We start from the raw sequence: 24,609 nt of genomic DNA, 5'->3' as shown, positions 1-24,609 counted from the left end.
CAGTTCTCTCTTTGATCATGCACACAGTGCAGGCATAAACTTGAGGTAAGAGTTTTTGTATCAGCCCCACATAAGAATAGGGGCCACCCAGAAGGGCCAGCTGAGCCCTGGACCTTGTTTTTAGAGAACAAAAGAAAGCCCTTTCATATTGTATTATATTAATTATTTTATGTTATATCTTAATACAGGAAGGGTTATAGACTCACCTTTCACCCTCAGCTCCCTGGAACCTTTGTTTCATAAAGGATCAGGCTAGGACATACCATTTTAATGAGACTATTTTTCTTCCTATTCTAATAATGTTGCATTGTTATTCAATGCTTTCTTTAAACTCTCTAGTGTATTAGTCGCAATGTCCTTGCTTGGAATACACTAGGTTATTGGTCCTGCTTTTGAAGCAAGACATATCAAGGGATTTGTTTCCTCTATTATGCTATAAGCTGTCTATTACCAACTGTTGCCTTTGCTGCAGAACCCTTCCTGCAGGAGTTGTGCCACAAACTTAAAGCAAGCAGCAAGTGCCATAGGACTTTCATGGTCTTAAACTCACTTTCTTTTTGATTTTCATCTTTGTTTCCTTTTGTCTTGATTTCTATGCCTTCTAGTTTCTGAACAACCCCTGCAGAGTGAGATGCAATCCGTTGGAGAGCACCCTCAGAAATATTAAGCAAGTCATTTCTGCAAGTGACTGCATGAAGATGGACAGGAGGAAGTTGGTTGCCCAATGGGTTAAATGTTCATTTTTATATAAGATGTTATCTTAATGCCATCTGTGACAAGGTAGAAAACTGGTTGTTCGGCTCTCTTTCTTCAGCAAAGGTCTCCCTTCGGAAATATTTTGGAAACATTTTAGCCTCTCTATCAGGCAGCAGCAGGACAAAAAGCTCTGCTCATTGGAGAGACCTGGCAGTGGGGCTCATCCTCCCCACCAGGTCACTTTATTTGTTCAGCAGCAAAATCTTTAGATCCTTTAGGAAGTAGGTCTTGACTAGCTGAAAGGACTGTCAACACAGCCTTGGGAGGGGACAGCTTCTCAAACTGTGTTATGGTTCATCCATTTGGTCTCCTTGGAGACTTTTCCATCACATGCAGGGGGGTTGTTCTTCCCAGAAGTCCTTCTCTTTTCATGTCTGTGGCAGATGATTTTCCTCCATGTCCCTCTACAGCCTTCGATCCACCCCAGAGCGGTGAGGAGTCAGCAGGACAACATCTGGTACTTTGCTGGTTCAGTGAATAATACTTAATGTCAGGCTCCCCCAAGTCTCACAGCTGGGGAAGACCTTGGGGGACGTGGCTGACCTCCCGTTACAGCATTTTCACTGGTCAGGAAGGCCACAAATAGCAATTGCCACTAGCTATGGCATGGAAATAGGCTCAGGACCTCAGCAGGGAGGTAAACAAGATACCCAGAAACAGTGGAATTTGGGGAATATTCAGCCAGTTTGGTGCTGTTCTCCAAAACAATCTTCTCTGTGATTTTTGTCTGAGAAATGCTTCTACCACATACCCTCACCTAAGCGCCCCAATTAAGGTATAAGTTACAGCGCTTGCCTGATTAACATATGCAAGCCAACTATGAAACAGTGTACTCAACACTGCGACTAAACAGATTATTTTTGAAAATTTTACCCATATAGATATAATTCTATTTCAGGATGTTCAAAAACAGCCAGGGGAAAAAAGATAAGCAAGTGTGTGTTACAGAATGTAAAAAAATTAAAAATAAAAAAAAAAATTAATAATAAAAAAAAACCACTAACTAAACAACAGCAACAACAAATTTAATCTGAACCGCACAGAAATTGCACCTCATCATCTTAATAAGGTTATTTTTTTATTATTATTTTTGGTGGGGGGGGACAGGGGTAGATGTATTCCCACACAACCACACTGGATCTGTCTATGCAGTTTTGCACAGATTCCCAGTTGTTGTAAGACAGTGTGATGTCCAATAACTCTGCTTATGTTAATGGAGGATTTGGCCCAAGGTGCTAAAATATTTACTGCAGAGAGACTCACAGGTCTGCTATAATTATGTTTTATCTACTGATCAAACCTCATACTGTTCCCAGTGCCTTAATTACAAAACTTGGATTTCTTCCAGGGAGGGATAAACACTGGTAGACAGCCGGGAGGGGGGGGGAAGGAAAAAAAAAAAAAGAATAATTTAACATTTCCCTGGAGAAAAGACAGAGAAGAGATCATTCAACAATAACCAGAATTAAGAAAAGATTAAGATGTTCAGCAGTCATTGCTCAAGCACAAAATCAGATGCACTCACTCAAAATGGGCATGAGCCACGTATCTATGCACCAGGCTGGCCATTGGCACCTGCTCACTGAGGTTCCTCTAGCCCAGGCTCAAATAACCCTCTATACTGGGCTTCTGATGCCCCTTATACACACTATTCAAAAGCTTGGTACAACATGTCATTGGAAATTTTTCTTCTTTTTCCACCTGAGATTTTACCTTCTGATCACTACTGCTTGGGGTTCAAAACCTCATGCAGTTCTCCTACACCACAGGAGTTTACCAGTCTCCTTGCAACAATTTGTTCCATTTTCCAGCCAGGCTTAGAAAATAAACCAAACATAACACACAGGTAACTCATATTAATCAAAACTGCTTCCTAATGTTACAAAGGGCTACACCAACCTTTCCTGTAAATTGACATCAGGAAGGCAAAAAGGCATCCAGGAATTTTGCAAAGCAGAGTTTCCACCAAACCTTTCTTTCATGGAAAATGCATATGGGGTCCGTGAACGAGAGCACCAGGAAATCTGTTGAAAGTCCTTTCCTGGCTGTGTGTTAACACACACAGACACACAAACTGCAAGGTGCTCAGAGAAGGATGCAATGTGTTTTCAGACACTAAATTGTGGCTGGCTGCTTCAAGCAATTTGCTGTGGGATATACTCCAGTTTGCTGCCCAGGGCCCACAGATTAATTTTTACAAGGTCACAAATGGTAACAAATAGAAAAAGGCTATAATTAATGCATTTAAATGTACTTTCACAGAAAAAAAAAATCATATATATATATATATGTATAGGAACCTGCATATGAAAAGTGATAAATAAAAACCTGTTCTTGAAAGGCAACATGAGGTGGTTCCCTATCCCAGTGCAGAATCCCTAAGAAAGGAAGGAAGATGAGGGTGTGCTGCCCTGCAGTCTCATCTTTTCTGCTCACCCCTTCCCCTTCCCAGGGGAGCTATCTACCAAACTCAGTAGACTGAACGGAAGTTCAGCCTGAATCTTAGCAAGACCTCAGGCATCAGCCAAGAAAACAATGTGCATGTAGAAAACAGAGACTGAGAAGGAAAAATCCAACTGTACAGTCATCAGTGGACAGGTGGTTTCAAGAGTTCAGTTCCTTTGTGTCAACTGCTAGACTTGCCAGATAACATGCAACCCAGCGATTTCACTGCTAAAGTGAGAGCTTCTTTCCATGTAAAGCAATTAACCAAATCCGGGCCCAGTCCTTGCACAACACTCAAGACTGCCTCTTCCTGACTTAATTCTCATTTTGCTACTCTTGGTGCACCATACAAAGCCGTAAATCACATTTTCTGGAAGAGCAGAAGAAACTATATACCTTGGTCATCATAAGTGACGAGACAGCCACGATTCAAGTACAGACGTTCTGAAGATGCTGCATCAGGTATTTTTATTCAGAAAATCAGAGTTAATTCCAAAACCACCTGGAACTTTAAAATGAGCACAGATTTCCCAGTTACATCATCACAATTTTTAAACTATTCCTGCACATCAGATGCAAAACAATTCACCTGCACTATTAGTCTTCATTACTTGCATTACGAAACCATTCCCGAGCCTTAGTTGTGAACAGCAACCACCGAGAGCAAGGCTCTGTATAAATAAAACAGAAAATTATCTTTTGACCTGCTTTTGTCATTTATATAATTGGAGCCAAATTCATCCCAGTGAACACGAAAGAAGCCAGTGAAACAACACCCTCAGTCAGTTTAGTCCTCTCCCTCAAATCTTCAGTAAATGTTCATTTGTTTTCTTAGATGTGTTGCTCATTTCCCCTTTTTAAACACTTTCCCAGACACCACCCTGTTAGCACTTGAATATATCCTGGAATTTCCTTTTAAAATTTTTCCTATCTAGTGCTGCCTCTCAGTCTTCAAGTGATACCAACCCCTACAAATGAGCAAAAATGAAGTAAAGGCCTCTTAGCCCCAGCAAGGAGCTTGTTGCCTGCCTTTTGGAGCTGTTAATGGACTCCCATCCCCGGCAATGGAGAGATCTGAAACTTCTGTGTATGTGCAAAGCAGGGGATGAATTTTCCTGGGTTTACTCTTAGGTCACCTCCCCATGAACCGAGGTGTGTGTGTTTTGCAGCTGGTCTCCATCCATTTATGTACTGCACACCAGCACGCAGATAGGCTTTTCCAAAGGACTTCTCTTTCTCAATACCACCAGTGACTTGGCAGAAAAAATCTTCCTCTTTTAACTGCTTTTTAAGGGAAAAAGGGGTACCTCCATGACCGAGCTTCAGTCTCTCCTGTGAGACTCCCTTATGGTGTCTCCAATAGTCTATGAACTTGGCTGCAGTTAGTGTTTGACTGCAGACACTTGACTGAGAGCTCTCTGCAATGGCAATATGGAAACTGAACTTTGCAGCCATCACATTTCTCCATTGACTTAATTTCTGCTGACGAAATACTGAAGGAATGAAGAAGAGATCTGCTTTAAATAATTGGGATATTTGACTTGGGAACATGATGCAGCTGCTTTAGTACTGAGAAAAAATAGCTATTTTAAAATGCTTTTGTTTGTAGCATGGAAAAACATTGTAGAAATGCAGTGAAAAAGGAAGCTAAATGCCATCAGTGAAGGTTACCTAAAACTCCTGGTGTGAAGAAAAGAAGGAGATGGCAGAATTAAATTAGGGTTTTGATTAGGTAATCTTGCTTACCTCTCAGCATAGGTTTATACACTTTATTGTCCATTCGTTCCCAGCTTGATGCACAGCTCCAACGATGTGCGCAGGTGAGCTGGCCCAGCAGGCTGTGAAGTGCTCCTGCCAGTGGCTCTCAGGAGCAGAGCTGTGCATGGAGCCACTGATGTCCCCTTGTGCCTTATTAAGCACAAAGCAGAGGCAGCCCAAAGTTGGGGTGCTGGTAGTGCGGGGGGCACAGAGCCCAGCCTGACGCCAAGAGGGAGGAGAGGGGCACAGGGAAGGTGGCCAAGGGGAGAGCCTGGGCTGTAGCCATCACCTTCAGCACAGCCTCAGCTCACCAGGCCACTTCAGACCAGGTGGGGACCTGGCCCCAAATGCACTGCTATGTGTGACGTGGGAGGGCAGGTTTACAAGTCTTTTTATTAAGTGACAATAAGAACATGACCAACACAAACCATGCGCTACCTCTCCAAAGCTATGCCAAAAAAGAAGTAGCGTCTGTCGTGCAAAGCTGTTCTGTAACCCTGCATGGAACAGCAAGTAATAGTGCTATCTAGGGAGTTAGCATGAAAGCAGGTAATATCCCCTTCCTGTTTGCTGCAGTAAGTAAGAAAAAGAGAATCCAGGCTCTATTATGAGATCAAAGATTTCTTCCATAGTTGTTGTCACAGTACAGAAAAAACTGGTAATTAGAAGTTGCAATGTATTTTCAGTGGCTTTCTTCGTTTTGTAGGCTGTAATCCATCACGTTGCAATGTACTGTAGTTAACTGTGCGTACTGTAGTTAACAATGCTAGGGTTACTTTTTACTCTAAAAGGAGAAATTAAGTTGTTGATCCTGCAAACACTTAAATATGCCCTTGCCTTCAGGAATTCAATCATCCCTTTGTTTTCCGTACTGTACTGGCTTGAATGCCCATGCGCAGGACCTAAATATCATAGCAAGGGGCTAAGGCTGAGCCACAGTTCTGCACTGTAAAGAGAGAAACATTATTCTCGAATGAATGAACTCAGAAACAACCACAATACCGTCACAACACCCGCTCAACATTAAATGAACAAATATTTCATGTGCTGTTACACATCAGGGGTGTTAGACCTGAAATTCATTACCACCAGAATGATGGAATTTCCCTGAACTTTCATTTTCTAAGTTGTGAAAAACAGGCTCTATAAACACTGATACAGTCTAGCGAAGGTACACTTGGATTTAAACATTTTGTCCTGTAAACACGAAGACAGAAAAAGGGAAAATTATAAAGTTATTTACAAACCAGATATCTTCTGGATTCTCTGTTTTTTTGTCTTGTATTCTCATGTTCTGAATAATAAAAAAGGATACAGTTATCAACAGCAAGAACAGAATAGTTTTCTTAAGGGATATTTGTGCCTAACATAGCTTATTGAGAAAGTCTGTACAAACATCATGTCCCAGTACCTAATCCCCCCAAACAGATCAACAAAGTAATGTCATGAAAAAAAAAATCTTTCAAATAAGATGTGTGGGAAGTTAATTCATTTTTTATTAAACTAGAGTGTTCTTTCTTTCTTCCTTTTTTTTTTTTTTTTTTAACATCAGGGATTAACATGGAAATGATCAAAGCTAGATGTCATCTATTGGCCTTTTAGTTCTTTCAGACCATCAGTGCATGCTGGAAAAGGAATGTTTAGCTTTTCCACACTGGGAGATGGAGAGCCACGCACCAAGTCAACACTGCACTTCTGAAACGCCAAAATACCCAAAGCCAAACACCAACATTGTTGGATACCACTGACAATCCAGTGTCTTCAGTGCTTGTCCTTGCCATTCTCTTTTCTCTCTGCAGCCATCCTGATCCCACTGCCACTGTGTGGCTCTGCCCAGCTTCACGCAACCCTCTGCAAAGGTGGGACAGTGCTACCTGCTACATCGCTACTGTCCCCTCGCCGCCGTGCTTCCTGGTTAATCCTCACAATGACTCAGAGTCCTTGTCATAATGCAATATCATTTTGCTGCTCCTTCGTGTGAAATCGCTTGTGCCACATACCAGGAGGGTAAACAGAGTGCTTCTCCCTTTTAAAGGTGGAAAATGAGAAGCTGGGGAACCATAAAACTGTCAGTCTGGAAAGAGACTAGAGCAAATTATTAAACAATCTTGTTATAAACAGCAGGAGGAAAATAAAGAGACTAAAAAAAGCCAGAGTGGATACGTCAGGAACATATTGTACCAAACCCAAACTCATTTCCCTCGTTGATGGTATGACTGGGAAAGGGGGAGGTAGCAGATGTTGGGTATCTTGATTTCAGTCATGACAAGCTAGAAAAACATGGTTTCCATGGGCACCTGCCTGCAAAAGCACATCCCAACAAGTTGTCCTCAAACTGATGGCATGTTGGATCCTGAAGTGTCCATGCTGCTCAATTGCACTCACTGTTGTCACGTTACTCACGTTAACAATGGGAAGTAAAACTCCAGGAACATGCAGAAGGCCTCTGGACCCGCTGGGAACATCAGGACACGAGTGTGGTGTCTGGTCAAGCAGAGGCCACAGACAAGCCAGAACCAGCTGTGACCAGGCAAGGGGCAGAAAATGGGGTGCTGATGGGGAAGGGGATGCTCTCCCCTACAATGCTTACAGGGCTGTGCCAGACCAGCGAGGTATCAACAAGTACACACACCCTTCTAAGTGTCGAAGTGTAAATTAGGGTTAGCTGTCAACTTAACCTAATTTGAGACTAATTAGCAACCTGGTTTGCTTTTGACTAGTTTCTCTGGCACGCCCTGAAAATAAAACAACTACTGAAAATAAGAATAAAAAAGCAAGATATCTAACACCTGGCTGTCAGTAATACCTTATTTAGAAGTCTTTATTTAAGATCTTGTCTTAGGTAAGACAATGTGTCCACAGCCCCATCTCATGTTGTTATTTATTTCAGAGAAGTCAGCAATAAAGAAGACTGAAATATATATGACTGTATGTTTAAAGAAAGCAATGACAGCTGGTAACACTGACAAGTGAACTCTGCTTTCCTGTTATTTATCGTTGTACAAAGGTATTGATAAGAGAGCTGGAGGGAAGATGCACATTTATTTCCATCGGCTTTATTGTACCACTGTAACATGAAAGGTCTCTGTAGAATCAAGTGGAGAAAATAATAATTATGGTTGAGACAAGGAAGAAATTCACCTTGCTCTTCTTCCATTCCAGACTTGTGCCGCTGTACCTTTCAGAAAGATAGCATCGGGTGGCACGTGGAGACGCTCTGCCAGACTTCTCTCACCTCCTCACCTGAGCCACAGGACAGTTTGACCCCTTATCATGGTGCCACAGGGCTTTCACATGAAAAAAAAAAAAAAAAAGAAAAACATTTTCAGGGTTTTATTAAAAACAAACTCAGCTCCTACCAACCTGGTAAAGCTCAGAGTAGTTCAGTTCTCAGGCAAGATGATTTATTATATGAGCTTCTTGCTTAGACTATCTGTTTGGGGGAATTATAAGAAATCTCAGAGGACAGCAGCTGTCCCACACTCCCTGGGGTGTGCAGGAGGAGAAGGTCCATCAGTGAGGGATGAAGCAGGTATCTGGGTTGAGTTGGTGGAGCTGCAACCGGAGCTGCCCCTGGGTCCCTACCCAGCTGGTGACCCTGAAGCTCACCTGAGGACACACCACAAACCTCTTCCTGTGAAGCTGGGAAATACAGATTTCTATATTCTGGGTGCTGCGTTCATGCAGGAGCCTCAAGTATTTATAGGCCAAGCCACATAAAGCCAGAATCAATCCAAATGCAGACCCTTCCCCTGCATCTGATCTCTGTGATGTGAAATATGCAGACTCTGTATGTCCTTTCCCCGAGGAGGAGGAAGGTGAATGGGATGAGCATGGTCTCCTGAGCTGGGGCTGGCCGATATGATGGGGTGCAGAATGCAGCTAAGCCCCCTGCACACAGCCCTCCTTGAATTGCTGTCCCCTCCTGAGCCCCCACCTGCCTCCAGGGAAAGCAGCTCCCTTTACTCATGTCAAGTCTCTGCATTCAGAGGAAAGGAAAAAAAATACTCAGCACAGCCTTAAGCTCTAGGGATTTTCTATAGGAGTTTTCTGGGAAATTAGCTCGCTGGGGGAAAGAGCAGCTGCATGAGCTGAGACCCCTGCTCCTGTCCATGTGCAGAACAGGAGGACTCAGCCACAGGGTTTCCTCTAGCTGGAGGGAAGGGTGACCAAGTGGCCCTGCTGAGAATTAGCCTCAGCCAGTACTTGCGATGAAATTGAAATCCTTAATTACACATTTCAGCTTTGATTTTCCAAGTTTTATTCACACAAGTATCATTATCCTTATTTCACACTACACTGGAAAAGACGATGAAAGATCACCTAGCCCTGAGGCAGAGAGCCATACGTGAGTAGTGCAAAGTCGCAGCAAGGTACTTTTGGGGCTGCAGGTACACCTGGCTACTCTATTTGCTCTGTTTCATGGCCTGTTTTAAAAGGGGAGTGGCAAAAATACAAAACAAACAAACAAAAAAAAAAACCACACTGCTTTCCCAAAGAGGATGATTTAACAGCCATGCAGACTCTGTATGAATGGTCTCAGGGAAGGGAGTGGAATGCATTGTGTTAATACTGCAGTCACATTTTTGCCTCATATATATTTTTTCCATGTTACTGGTAACACCTTAGGGCGCTGGAATGGGAAGAATTCAAACAACTCTGTTTTCACTACTTACTCTCTTTGCTCCCTTATTCAAATTTAGACAAGCATCAGCTTTGCTTAACATCCACATGCATTTTAATTTCACGTTCCTCTCCCCTCGCCCAACGCCGCATTGTTTGCGGAAAGAATTACCCACAGCCAGGCCAAACAAGCCGTCAAGCAATGAAGATATTTCTGCTCCTGTCACATTTAAAATTTGCTCTCACTCACCACAAAACCAACAGCAGGTGAATTATGGAGAAAAAAAAAAAAAAAACATTAGTGTCCACCGCCTGATCATTTCTTACAATCATTTCCTACCATCAGTTCAGCTTCTTACCCTCCCTATATTTTGAGGAGGAGTGTATTGGAAACCCAGTCCTTCTCCCTGCTTTCATCCCAGCTGGATACAATAGGCAGCAACCACCTCCTCCCGGTGCTGGCACGGAAAAAAATAATCAAAATGCATCACTTTTAGAAGGCTGCTAACCCCTCTGGTTCAGGCTACTGCTCTATTAGAAATCTCTCGATGACCACTAGGTGGGGAGAGACACTTATTGTCCCCCAGTCCCTGGAAGATATTGTAAGCAGCAGGGCCCTTCTCGCTCCAAACCCTGTTTTTGCAACTGACCTTTTTCCTCCGGGCTGCAGATCAGTGGTGGGGGCTGTAAATTGGCTGTGACCAGAGACAAAGAAATCCTCCTGTGTAATCTGCAAGTCTCGTTTGAGACCTGCAGATTTTCTGAGCTCTGTTGCAATCCCTGAGATACCGAATCTTAAATTTGTTGGTGGTGCAGGAGTGAGTTTAATATCACACATAGGAAATGCTGGGCCAAAGCAATTCTTAGGGGTAAGTTCCTTACTGAGAGATTTATTTTTCAGAGGGTTTGGGGCTGCTGTTGGTTTCTTTGTTTTTTAAAGACACTGTGTTTGCAACTTGAGAGTCCCAGGGGAGACAGATCAAATGCAGAAAGTTTATGAAAGATGACTAAAGATGTACAAGAGATGAATTATCTCTCAAGGTATCTCAGAGATACTGATATTATCCATTTCCAAAGACACAGCCATCTAAGCTCTCACTAGATAAGCACATTTGGGGGGTGTCTGGGGTCTTTGGAGGGGTGGATCTCTTCATCCACTACCAGCAACAACACAACCGTACCCCCAGCTTGGGCACCTATATGAACTGTGTCCCACTAGTTGGCACAAATTTGGGCCCATATGTCTCCATGCTGCCATTGCTGAGTACTGTAGACCACAGCAACATTAGCTCTGGACAGCAATACAGGCAACATCAGGCTTCAACATTTTCCAGCGAAAATAGATACCTAAGCAGTGAGCTGAGGAAGGTGTTCTACACAGCGGCAGCTAGTCTCTACTCACACCCAGCTGGCTGTTCCACGGCGAGGCTGGGTCTGTCTCTACCCCTCGGTAGTCTCAGATATGGCTGCAGCACAAACATATCCTCAGAAACCCGAACTGCTGGTATTTACTTTAGAGACAGGACCAGAAGTTCTCCTTCTCACTTGCAGCCCTAGCTGAGAATTACAACAGCGCCCACAAACAACTGTGGGTGCTATAAAAATTATCTCAGCCTCTTAGTCACCTTTCAGTAGCAAATACCTTGAAAGTGCTTGGCATCGGTTACGGCAAGTTTCTCACTTCATGCCTGGTAGTAAACAACATCATCCATCAAACGAGATGTGAAGGTTGCCATGGAGCTCCTGCGTCTTTTTGATAAAGGAAAAGTTAATGTTTCAAGTACAACATTTTGATGAGGATTTTCTGTGTGGTCTTTTTTTTTTTTTCTTTTGCATTCCCTGATAGAGGGATCATTACCTATGACCAAATAAGAGACGCACTTGGCAGCTACAGCACTCATCTGCCAAGTCCGGTGTAATGTACTTCCAAGAAGAACATCTGGCTCTGTAATTTTGTTCCTTGGCAAAGCAGCTGTTGTCTACACGGCTGACTACCCCTCTCTGCTGGCAGCTGTGAAACTGCATCGGGGCATGCTTTGGACACAGATTGCAGCTTTACGGTGTCTGGATGTTCTTCGCCCTTTCCTTCATCCCAAATTTGCCTATACCTAAGATTTTTATTTTTATTTTTATTTTGCTTTGCAAATGAATGCAAGGTGCAGTCCCTCAAATTACACCTCACTGCAAATGGAAGCAACCAGGGACGAACAGCAGCATGACCCTGTTCACCTCCTCACCAGAATTAGCAGCAGGTGTTAGTGCAGGAGCTGAAGACCACTGCGGGACCACAACACTTGCAGTTGACAGGCACACATGATCATATATTGTCCCCATCAGAAACAGCGTGTGGGAGAGAAAGGAACTTCTGTCTCAACTGCAACCTATTTTATGGAAGCTTCACTGATATATTAAGTGGAACTGAGATAGAAACTAATGAGTTTTTAAGAGAATTTAAACAGGAGATGTGTTAAGGAATAGTAAAAAATATAGGATGTGAAGATATTGAGCCACTACTGTTAAATTGGCATAGGGGGGGATGCAGTATTAAGAGCTACAATACTTCTTAAACACACACTGACTACTGGCACGGTATGTCACTTGCAAGCAAGGCTATTTAGAAAGGTTTTATTCAAGACTCAGAGGATAAACACCATGGAGCAATGGCCTGGGGCTAAAAGAATTACAAGTTTTATTTTCTGTTGGAAGAGAAATTCCTAAGCAGAAGAACTAAGGTATTTGCCAAGAATAGGCAAAAATGTGGATACTGTGACAGACACCATGAAGCCAACTTTAGCAGGTGGGTGGGAGAAATGAGCCATGCATGGAATAAACTGTTTACTGTTATACAAGATCCACTGTTGGACAGTCTCCTGCTCTACAAGGCTGAGCCTCCAGACAGCACTGAAGGATGCCTTCGTGTTGAATAACAGCACAACAACACGTGGTATCGACTGTCTGAGGGGACTGTCAGGAACCTTATAGAGGAGAACCCTGGAGATGCTAAAAGCCCCCTCTGAAGTGATAATTCCCAGAAAACCAACAACTGGAAGAGATATAAACAGCATTTCTTTTGGTATCTGTAGGCAAGGTTGCCCTCTCAAAAGGAAGACAGGTAGGAAGCAGTCTGGTTTCTGCCAGGAAAGAAGGCGACGTTGGTAATGTTTTCCAGTTACGTCAGACAAAGGTGACTAACAATAAAACAAGAAAACAATAGATGGGCCTTTGAAGAGCAGTGCATTGCACACGGAAGGGGAAACAGATGAGGGAGGTGCTTGCAAACTGGGCAGCAAAGAGAAAAGATAGAAGAGGCTGTAAATTACCTAAGGGTGAAAAACAATCTGGGGTGGACTGAGTCCCTAATTAGAGCAAACAGATCATGTCTGGAATTTAGGGTTAAGGAAGGAGACTATCTGTAAATGCAGAACTATCTTAAACAGATTATTTAAAGTTTTCTCTTTTCAAAAAGAAAAAAAGGATTTTCCCCGGTCAAGACAGTTTCCACTGGACAAACACTTCCACCAAATTGCATTAGGATAAGGAACCCTGAGGCAAAAGACCATGTGAAAACAAGGGTATAAGTCCACAAAAAAGTAATACCAAACTTGCATATGTTGTGGCCACCATCACAGTGTCTGGCCCAAGAAAAAAGCATGTGAGGTGTCCAAACATTACTATGTAAGAGTCTGCTCATGTCAGAAGTCAGTATAGCAGGAGTGAAGGGATCACAAGAGCACTGAGAAGAGTTTTTCACGGAAACAACAGAAAAGCTCACCTCAGAAGATGAAAGAATTCTCCATCAGGTAATGAATGAAACATCCCTTCATTTTAAGTTAGTTTCCAGGTGACAAGGCAGTGTCTCCTCATGAACAGGGACGTTAGTGTAACTGAGCACAGGGATGTTACAGGTCTATGTGCCTGATCCCCAGAGGGTGGGAGCTTTGATAGACCATGATAACAGAGTTCGGCAGCCCAAGGTGATACAAATACTACTTTTCAATTGTTCTGTACCCACTTCAATCCTTTTTTTTTTTTTTTTTTTTAAACAAAGAATTGGAGGATTCAAATCACAGTTCGCCTCTGAGGCTCAGCACAACCTCCGGAGCATATAAACTCACCATTTTCTGTCAGGTACAGCTGAGTGTTTGCTACAGCTCCCTGGTGAGTTGCTATGAAAACTAGTGTCAAATTAATAAAAGCCTTGGCAAAAAAATGTCAGAGGGTCAGACACTGCTCCATGTTTGGGGCTGTTAATTACAGAGTGGCAGGAGAGGCCGGGATGTCACTCTGCTCAGCGGCACTCAAACCAGAAAATGCCTTCACGGCTGGACATGGAGGTCAGCTGTGGAAAGAGACAGAGAAAGAGAAGCAAATAGCTTGATAGTGTTTTAAAGCCCAAATTTTCGCCCTACACCATAAAAACGAAGCTGTGTGCATCCACAGCGGGACAGCTGTGAGCAGCTGCGTACTGCGAGGGGTCAGCTCATGGCTATGCGAAGCTGCTGGCTCAATCAGCTCCGGTCTGCTCAGGCATAAACAGGGTTTCTGTGCTCTGGAAGGCAGAGAGAAGACCTTCTCAGAAGTTTCAAGCCCATGTTGATTCTGCTCTTCTCAAAACCATAAACTTGACAACTTCTTGGCTCCCGAACTGACTTGTGTCAGCCAGGAGCCAAGGGACTTGCCAGCCAAGGAAATCCAGCCACAGGCAAGTGTCCAGCTCTGCACTTTGCCCCTTGGGGCAGAACGGCTGCAGCTGGTGTGAGCTGTGTGATGCAGCAAGTTCAAATCCAAATTCAAGCCTGGTCAATGAGGATGGTCTAAACATGGACAGGATGGAAGAGCTGAATTAAGGAGAGGCCCCTGTGTCATCAGGTTTTCTTTGTCTATGTCTATACAGTCTTTGATACAAATGAGTAGGGAGAGGGAATGTGCTTTTCCAAGTCACATCTCAACTAAACATCTTCTGCTATGGAGAGACTCAGAGGATTTCCATCTTAAGCCTACAGGTTGTCTGCACTACAGCTGAGTAGCATCCAGAGGACAGTTTTAGCACCTCACACTCAGTCCTCCCCAAATACTGAAGAGTGACAGATCCCACAGCAGGAAAATCCTGCAAACAGCTTGCCTGGCCCTGGTCTTGCACTTGGAGCAACATGCTCTAGGCACAGCACATGACTCAAAGGCATTTAACTCAGAAGATAACCACTGATTCATGAGTCAAGGGCATGGGCTGCTATTTCTAGCAGTACCACTACATAACACGTGAGCTGGACAGCCCTTTCCTTTCTGCTTCCCTCCTGTCATTTGCACCTTTAGACTGCAAACACCATGGGGCTGGGGCTGCTGAGTTTCCCTGTATGTTTTTACAGTGCTTAATGTAACCACTGTGGTCTTCTAAGCACTACTGAATGCAAATCCTACATGCCAGCATAAAGCAACCAGAGCAGGGACGGTAACAAGAGACAATTAAATTAAGATACTATGCAAACTTTCAATGAAAGCACACGCCAACCCTTTCCCTGAGATAAAAACAGTTAGCTAACTTTTTCCTTATTTCCACAAGCAGGCACTCACCCCAGTTCCATCAAAAGCAACGCAGGCAGTGACATGGTTGAGTGCTGAAAGGCTGTTGCTCTGCTATTCATGGCATGACAAGCTGCAGAAAGATCTGTCACATGAACCCACCCTCACACGATTTCCCAGTGGACTGTTTTCCAATGCCTGTTACTTCAGTGCAAATCTGGAAAAGAACTGAGAACTGAACCTGGTCAAAAAAGTTGGGAAGTCTCACGGGGACAGATTTGCTGAGGAGCTTGGCAGCTCCTTCTGTGGGAAAAACCTACAAAGTAAGGTTTTGGGGTTTGGTTTTTGTTTTTGCCAATAATTAAAATATGGCCCAAGATGGTCTAGATGAAATTGAGAGAGGCAAGAAGTGTCTGGTGGCAATCTGAGCTGTACTTCCAATCTGTTAAAAATTAATAATGCTCAAGACACTGGAGAATAAGGAGAGATGTGTAAGTACCATGCCATTATTCAGACACTTAGTGAACAGGTTTAAGTGAGACTTATTATTTACCCAATAGCTAAAACAGCAAAATTGTTCTCAGTGGCCATTTTGAAAGCAGATGAATCTCTGAAGATCATATAGAGGAAAGATTAAAAATCACTGAAGCATTTCAAATTGTGTAATAGTAACAAGCTGAAATGAAGAATCTTATTGCTGATATTCATTCGCCACCAAAGTAGAGGGCTCTCACCTGTGACAGAAAGACATGACATTTTCCAGGACTCAGGAGCTTTCCCTTCTCAGATATAGGTGTAGGGCAGAAATAGAGAGGACAGGAAGGTTTGAAATGTTTTCTGAGGCCATCAGGTTTATTTGCAATCGTGTACCTAAACAGCACAAGCTCTCAGCTCAGCTGGTGACTGTGATGAAGGCTGGTGGGCTCGGGACTGAACATGGGAGCGTGATCGTACTTCAGAGTCACCACAAGCTCTATGGCCAAGGCATTAAAGATGAATTGGTGTGGAGGGTATGATTACGGAGCGGTTCCTGCAACACTGTGCTCTCAGGCTGCTTTGATGCTTGAGCTGAAAAAGAAAAAGGAAGGCTTCACAGCTGGGTCCCCTGACAAAAGCCAGTGTACCATATGGTCACAGGGCCCAGATGAGCACAGCAGGCCCAGGGCTTTGGGAAAAGCATTTCCAAGAAAAAAAATCCTACTGGGTGATGCCTACTGAGAGCAGGCTGTGTCTTCAGATCGCCTGCATTAGTTAAAGCACGTAATCTGGGGTTGTTCTCCTCCTGTCAATGATGAGCAAAGTCCATCAAAGAAGTCTGAAGCCTAAATTACAGATGCTTATCAGCTGCTTACTGTTTTTAAGTTAGTTCCTCTAATGTTTTGCTTCACATGTTAAATAAACCCATTTGTTTCAAGGCATCTGTTCATCTCCATACAGCACTGATCACAGCCCTCTGGAGAAAGGATGCAGAGGCCTCTGCCCAAAAGCTGCTTCATAGGCAAGGAAGAGAAGTTACGTGTTTCCCAGAATATCTGAAAATATAGAGTTCATCCCCAACATAAGCCAAAGAGATAGGTCAGATGCTTGCTGTTCACTAATCAGAGAGACAAGACAAAAATGAGGATGGATCCCCCTCACCACCTCCTAGACATTACTCACTGCTGTAACAACCAGCAACCTGTATTTGACTATTACCAAATATGTCTTGAAGACAGCAAAAAAATTATGTTGGAGTCAAACTCAGTCAATAACACTTCACTGGGAACCGATCCCCATATTACTCACGAAAGCTGCAGTTTACAGAATATTTGTTTTGAAAGAAATGATGATAAACGCAAGAACCTAAAGTCATGATTTCTTGTGTGACTAGAGGACTCTGTACAAGTTCTTGAAATATGCTGCAGTTCCAGTCCTTAGGGATGTATGTGGAGAGAGGCATACAAAATATATGCATGTACTTCATTTTGCATTGCAACAGAGAGGAGCTCAAGCTGCATGGTGTATCTGATCACAGAATCACAGACTGGTTGAGGTTGGAAGGAAGCTGTGGAGGTCATCTTGTTCAACCCCTCTCCTCAAGCAGGGTCAACTATAGCCAGTTGTCCAGGCCTATGTCCAGATGGTTTTTGGATATCTCCAAGGATGGAGACTCCATAACCTCTTGGGTGCATTACAGGACCTTTGACTGCAATAAAGTCAAACCAAATTTGAAGTTCTCATGAGTCATCTTTGCCTACTAAATCACCATTACAGAATACATTTTCATGAAGACAGCATGGTTTCAAATGCTGCTGAACCGAGAAAGATAACCCACAGGGATTCCTGCCACTTAATAGCAGACACCGAAAGCAAACCCAGACAGCTCTGAGATGGTGGCAAATGTGCAGCCAGGCTCATTTTACACAAATGTGCCACAGTGGGAGCACAGGGAGCAGGGAAAGGAAACTCTGGCCCTTAGGAACTTAGTACCGTATTGCAGAATTTAGCAGTCACAGTTCCCCAGTGATATACTATGCCTAAATTTCACAAACAGCCATTGTTGAATAAGCAGTGCTTCCTAATGAGAAATCTCAGTGCCCTCTTGGTAGAGGAATAAGCCACATAACAGTGAGAAGGAGGTGGCACAGATGGGTGAAAAAGTTTCTATATCAGCCTGAAAGAGCCAGGAACATTTACCATGGCATGTCTGCTCTGCAACCCATAGCTGTGACTGCAGCTTATGACACACACACAAACCAAACATGTTATCACAGGTACATTGACAGCTGTATCACCTGCAGCAACAACTCTGCCAAGCACAAATCCTGCACTGACCTCTTGGGAAGCACTGGGGATACACACTTTAGAGAGCACAGGGACACATTGCCATGGCATGAGCTCAGAGAGCCCAGGCTGTAGCCCTTGAGCTAGGTACAATCCATACACCGTAAGGGGGCCTCCATGGTGGAGAGGGACTGAGCCACCAGGACCCGCTAAGGGTGGCAGCACCTGGTGGTCCCCTCTGCGCTGAGCTCTGGGGAGTCACTCTTTGTGCTCCATGGAGCTCTCATTTACTCCTCCCCAGCACCCGAAGGTACTTTATACGTGTCTAATGGCCTTTGGCCACAAGAAGATCTTGGTGTACAGTCCATTAGGGCAGAAGGATTACCAGCTACTGAGCAGAACTTTCAGCCACCCCTTCCCCCAAATGCTTTGATACCTCTTTCCCCAAGTGGTGAGCTACCAAATACAGCTCCTGTGTTTGCTGTGGCTGCAAAAATTGTCTGTGAGTAGCCAGCAGACACAGCAAATTGAAATTTTTCTCCCTATGCCGTTCAGGTACCTGGAGGTCCCAAGGCCTTGCTTTAATGCTCTGACCTTAGGCCTCATGCAATTTTGGGCACAAGCTTCTGCAGCCTGGGTAGGATGCACGTGCTCCTCACTTGTTTTACCACCACACCCTGATGCCTCTGGAGCAAGAAGGCAATTGGGTGGTACAAACAAAAATGATTGCTTCTAAAGAGGAAAAAAAAGTCCCCTGCTGCTGCCAGTGCTCCTCCCATCACTCTGTCATTGATGGAAAGCTGGGTTGTCCTGACAGAGAGTTCAGCCCACAGAAATACAACATGAAGGAAAACAATATATACCTGAAACAGCTTTTCTTTTTTTTTTTTTTTTTTAACCTTTAACAAGCTCACTGTGAGGTTAGACCGAATGCTTTCTTGGTGACAGCCAGCAAATAGGTTGGTTTAGCTCTTCCACAGACACACCCCCCTCACATGCTGCAGGAGTTGGTCTCTGCCCTGAAGGTTAGCAGTAAAAAAAAAATAAATAAATAAAGGAAAAAAACAAAACCAAAAAGACAAACAAAAAAAAAAACAGGAAGCATTTCTCTTTCCTGTTTTACACATGAGGTAAGGGCATGGCTTAAGTGATCCACTCCACTTGTGCATGTCTGAGTGGTGGGTTTGGGAATGGGTCCCTGGATCTCACTGCAGTGCCTTTGCCACAACACTCTGCTCAGGATAGGCTCAGCGAGGAGACACAGCAGAGAAAAAGCCCATCACAATCTTGCTACCCCTTCGTTTTCTACCTTGGTCCTTGTCCCATCTGCGTGCTCCTGAAATGTGGAGGCAGCGCCAGCCTTCTGCTAATTTTTGAGTGGAGGCAGAAAGATCCCATGAAGCACAAAAGCACATCCCCTCCCTGGAAGCAGCCTGCTCCCTTCTTTCCAAGAGAGTAAAAACTCTGCATGAATGTTTTATGAATCAGCTGTGTGCTCATTCCAATGATAAAGCCAGCTTGGCAATCTGGCCTGAAAGGGGGAAGCTGAAAACCTACAGATTCCAACTGGCATGTTTTTAGACGTGAACGTTTTCTCCCCGTTGGAGACATAACTTTCAGTCACATCTAACTTGGGGAAGTTTCTCTGCTTCTAAAGAAATTGCGGATTATGTCCCAAGCATTACTCACAAGCGAACAAAATAGATTTGTCCTTTTAATGACTTCACTGAGTACACATATGCACTCTGCTAATTGGTCACAATTTTGGTGCCCTTGGTGCAGTTTGATTTCCTGATTGCAGCCCTTTTACATTCTCAGCAGTCCACCATCTACAGTTGCAAATGATATTTTAAGATACAGAAGAGGCATAGATGAGGTTCCTCCTTGTTTAACCTCCTGCTGTATTGCTCAACCCAAAATAAATGTAATTTAGAAAAGGATCCTGTACAGGAGACACCATAGGTAGGTAGGAAGAAACTGCCTGACGTGGTATTTTTCTTGCTCTGTTAATCCCTGGCTGAACACATACCTAAGTCCAGTTCTCCCCACTGTCATATGGAGAGGAGTAAATGGCTTTTTTTCCAGACATCAGCTCTACTCGAGGGAGAGGAGAGGAGAGGAGAGGAGAGGAGAGGAGAGGAGAGGAGAGGAGAGGAACTTAAAAAGTTATATAAAACAGCCATGCAAGACAGGAACCAGACAGGAGAGAAGGCAGAGGTTACAGCCAACAATTTTCTGGAAAGAAATGAGAGAAACTTGATGCAAATGGAGGGATGCACTAGACCACCAGATGCACATATTGCACCATCCAGAGGGTACTTTCACACCTCCAAGGAAAACTGACCCCCAAAGTCAAAATGCAAATACTTATAAACAGAACAGCTGGAAATACAGCCACTGGACAAGTACCACCAGCTGCATGGATGGGTAACACAGGACTATCTACAGACAGGGATGCAGAAAGAACTGTAAATTAACAAGCTGATCATCATCTTTCCTAGCTGAAAATAATCCCTCCATCCCTCTCCCTTCAGAAACCCACAAATACACCGTGTTGCAGATCTCATTAGATAGCAGCTGTCTTTGGGAAACAAGTTCAGCGATGAGGGTACTCTGATGAGCAGAACATGAATCATCCTTTGCTTGACCTCATCTCCCAAAAGTCATTTGTTTTATAAGCTCCTCATTCCAAAGGGAAACCCAATGACACTAATTATATCCATGGCAGCAGCATGAAACAGGAGACTCCCTGCTGCTGGTGTGGACCACCACAGTGGTGGTGATGGTGGCAGCATGACTGATGGTGTGTGATGGCTGTAAAGAGGCCTGCTCTCACTCAACAAGCCTCAAAGCCGAACCTCAGCACCTACCCATTCAGCAAACTGCCTCTAAAAATGCTTCACGCAGAGTGCTTCCATCCCCACTGTGGTCAATGCTAAATTGTTATTTTTTCCTCCCTTTTTTACTGCTTTTGCTTTTCAACATATCAAATTCACTTGAGGTCTCAACGACCATTTCACCAGGGTGGGAGGCTGATGGATGGGGCTGCCAGCAAGAAAGGGGAACAGAGGATGGAGGGAATAAAGATAAAATGCCTTCATTTCAATTTTTCTTACCGCATTGTAGAGACGCATACAGACAACCCAAAAACAAAGAGAAACCACCCCAAGCCTACTCTATCTAGGACTAGGGGTCCAGGAGGCTCCCCTGAGAGTATGGTGACTATAGGGATGCTTAAAGTCTTGATTTCATTTAACTGCAGGAGTCTGGCTCTTACCATCTCACAGTCCAGAAAAGGTGCTGAATCTGACCTGGCTTTGAACTGCACAGTGATAATTAAGCTCAGTATGGTTCTGCTATGCTCAGTCTGATAACAATACAATCCCTGCCCCCCTTCACCCTCCAAAAAAAGAAAAACCCTCTGACAATCCAACAGATTGGACAAAGGATAAGAAAAAATGTGAGAAGATTTACCTGAAGTCAATTTACAGTTCAGCAGCAGCGCCAGAAACTTCATTCCCACATCAGGGCTGGCAGGTGGAAGGAGGGAGGACGGACGAGGCTGTTTCTAGCAGCAAGAGGTGGGGAGAGAAGCTTCATGGCAGTGCAGTCACCTTCAAAACCCCCCACCCCATGGAGCTGCCTCCTATGGGTGAGAATATAGGGACAGATCTGTTCTGTTTAGGCCAAGAAGGGATGATGCAGGCGAGGGATAAGGAGGGCAAGGCCTAAGGGAAGAAGAGTAAGAAAGAAAAGAAAGAGTAAGAAAGAAAATATTTAACAGAGAAAATTCCTCTGACTTACAAGCTTTAAGCTTGCATAAAGGAAGATGACAGGAGGCACTGGGGAAAAATGTGGCAGTGGCAGATTTGGTTAGGGAAGGAGAGCTGGAAGAGCACAATACAGCTTTTTTTTTTTTTCTTTTTCTCCCTCTGAAAGCCTGCAGAGAAATAGAGAATGGATTTAATTGGCAAACATACTGCTCATTGCAGAGCTAATTAACAAATTTGCAAGTCCTTCACCTCCCACAGATCTTCTCACCAAAATTCCTTTCACAGGCCTTGAACTCACTGATCCCTGAGGAAGCAGCTGCAGGGACTGTCCTGTCAGACCTGTGCTGATGAAGATGAAGCTGATGCTTCCACACAGACGTGTGGGAATTGGACATACTCTGCAGTCCCAGGAATAGGTCTGCAGCCAGTTAATTTGTTAATTAACAAAAGGTCAGAAGCGCTTCAACTAGAGCAGAGCTCTTTGCTTGAGAATCTTTGCTAGCAAGTGCCTCAGGTGACAGCTTCGCTCCCCAGTGCTAGTAACATCTGCCTATATCTATTATGGTCTCCTTCAGCCTCCCTTCTTGCCATGATGATCTTGGCTAGAGGCTTGTAAAATGAGTGGGAAGAAAATTGGGTCGGATAGCTGAGAACCACACGGAGCAAAGCAAGCTTTCCAAGCATTCAGACTAGTTGGGCTCACTGTTTTACTTCAGGCACGTCTTGTCAAAATTCGTGGCTTGAAACCAGCCTGCTCTTATTGGATTTGTAAGATGGGAAGGACTGAGCTTTTCTTGTGAGAAAAGCTGGCCGTTTCTAACTTGATTAGTGAAAGAGCGAAAAAGCCCTGGATCCAGATTAAATCACAAGACCTGAGTTTTGCTGATCGTTACCAATAACCCTCTGACTTCCACGCTGGGGCTCGTAGGCAGCTCTGCAGCAGCAGTTTAAGGGTAGCTGAAAATTGCACTGCAACTGCACAAGGGTCAGGTTAACCTAAAGCACTGCCACTTGCAATTTACAGGTTAAGAAATCTCTTGTTAGACATGGCAGGATTGCCTCAAACTTTGCTAGACTTGTAGACAAGAGGACTGGGTTGTTAATTCACACAGCAAAGCCAGTGCCAACTTTGCAAGATACAACCCCAGATTGCAGAGGGGTTAATGTTGTCTCAGCCTCCTGAGAGAGAAGTATAAACCAACGTGATTATATGTTCTTGCAACTAACCAGCTCTTACGATGTTTTGGTCCAGCTGATCTGAATGGTGCCAAACCAAGTTAAAGTAATGAGGTTAAAGAAAACATATGCTTTTGGTCCCTTAGTTTACGACTTTATCATAACTCTGCTAGAGCTGTACATATCATCTATATAGGTAAGGCAAAATTGTAGCACTGAATTTGAGAGCTGTATGGGCAAGATGTCAACCTTCCTCACCTTCAAGATAAACTAATTTTGTTGCCTCTCCCAGGAAAGCCATTAGGTAGAGTCTAATGAGTGGCTGCGTTTCCATTGCTAAGGGATGTAGTTCATTTATTGATGCATCTAATCCCACAAGGTACCTATAAATAAGAAGCTGGAATTGGAGGATTCTACAAAGACCCTCCAGTTCAGCCCCTCGATATTGTAAGAACCACAAAAGCTAACTCCTTTAAGCAATTTCAAAAGACCCTTTAAAGAAAGGTGGGGAGGAGGATGAAGTGTCTTACGCCTCCAGAGAAACCACAAAGGAATTTCATTGTTTAACCTCTTGCAGAAAAATGGAAAGGGACAGTCCTGCTGAGACTTCCCAGCTTTATGGTCAAAGCAACACAACCCTGATGAGTGTGGTGGAATGAACCGTGTGGATTTTATTGTAGGCTTAAATCTGGCCTAACTAACATTAAGGCTTGCCTTAGCTAGAGCCATGGCTGGTGTTGGAAAAGCTCACAGATAAATTATGCCTGTGTAAAATGGGAAGTGAGTTAGTTGTTGTTTCTGTCTGATAGAGGCAATGGGGAACTGAACCATGAATTATTGGATTTTTTTTTATTTTTTTTTTGCTTCCTCAGGCTCTGCGGTTACCTTGCAACAGCATACGCTTACTCACGGGTTTTGCAAATTTATCCAACAAGGTCAGTGGGTTGGTAAGCAAAGGCACAGAGAGTGTCAGTGCACCAACCCAGCCATGTAATAACTAAACAGAGGCACAAGCTTGGAGTTTGCCCCAGCTGCAGCAAGAAGTTTAAGGAACAAAATCCTGTAACACTTGAACCCCACCAGGATTACCCAGATGTGCTGCTGCTGGTGGAATGACTGTTTGAACAATGGGGCTTTGGGTGCCTAGAGTTCACAAGTTTTGGGGGTCGGGGGGGGAGGGGGTAAACCTCAGCTTTTGGCTGTAGTTTTGAAGTTAAAAGGATGCCACCCAAAATCCTAATTGGGGCTAACCCTGCAACGATGACTGTGACAATGGGTATGGTGCTGCATCTAACAGCACCTCCGAAGAGCCCTCTTGTCAAAAGAGAGGAGGAAGATAACTGAATGCAGGGCATGTTGCATAAATTACTGAATGACAGAGATGCCTGTTAAAAGCAGGAAAAGAGAGACCTGGGGCTATCCAGGTAAAGAAACAAACCTTGTTCAACCTTGTTCCCTTGTTTTATCCATCGAGCACCTCCTGGGGAAGGTGTTGAGAGCCTGGTCCATCACACTGCCGGGTCTCTGAAGAGCTCAGGGATGGGACTGGGCCTGCCCAGGCGAGACTGCAGGTGAGTCTGCTGAGCCCCCTTCACTGCAGATGTTGAAGAACACACAGCCTGGGGCTAAGAAGGTTCATTATTAGGATTGTGTTGGTCTTTATGCTTCCAGGTGTGTGTCACTCAGCAGCTGTGCGAGCTTTGGGGCATTTCTGTGTGAGCAGGCATGAGCAAGGCAGGGGAAGCCTGTAGCGCTGGTGCGCTTCCCCATGGAGCCCCAGCGGGGGCTTGTTTCC

The 24,609-nt window shown here is 44.1% G+C and overlaps 1 protein-coding gene across 1 annotated transcript in view; it reads right to left on the bottom strand.

Annotated features, from left to right (window-relative positions):
• LOC308195870 (inositol 1,4,5-trisphosphate receptor-interacting protein-like 1) overlaps positions 1 to 24,609 on the bottom strand; it is a 92,099-nt gene that overhangs the window by 20,595 nt on the left and 46,895 nt on the right. Inside the window, exons 3-7 of the mRNA XM_080594026.1 lie at positions 24,253 to 24,439; positions 21,670 to 21,805; positions 21,340 to 21,433; positions 7,257 to 8,246; positions 3,791 to 6,981 (exon numbers count right to left, since the gene is read on the bottom strand). The gene's annotated coding sequence lies outside the window, so the exon portion shown is untranslated. The remainder of the gene's footprint in view (positions 1 to 3,790; positions 6,982 to 7,256; positions 8,247 to 21,339; positions 21,434 to 21,669; positions 21,806 to 24,252; positions 24,440 to 24,609) is intronic.

The sequence above is a fragment of the Anser brachyrhynchus genome (genome assembly GCF_964034855.1).
Source record: "Anser brachyrhynchus genome assembly, chromosome: 5".
Lineage (NCBI taxonomy): Eukaryota > Metazoa > Chordata > Aves > Anseriformes > Anatidae > Anser > Anser brachyrhynchus.
Note: the sequence above shows the minus strand (reverse complement) of the source record. Positions and strands in the feature narration are given on the sequence as shown.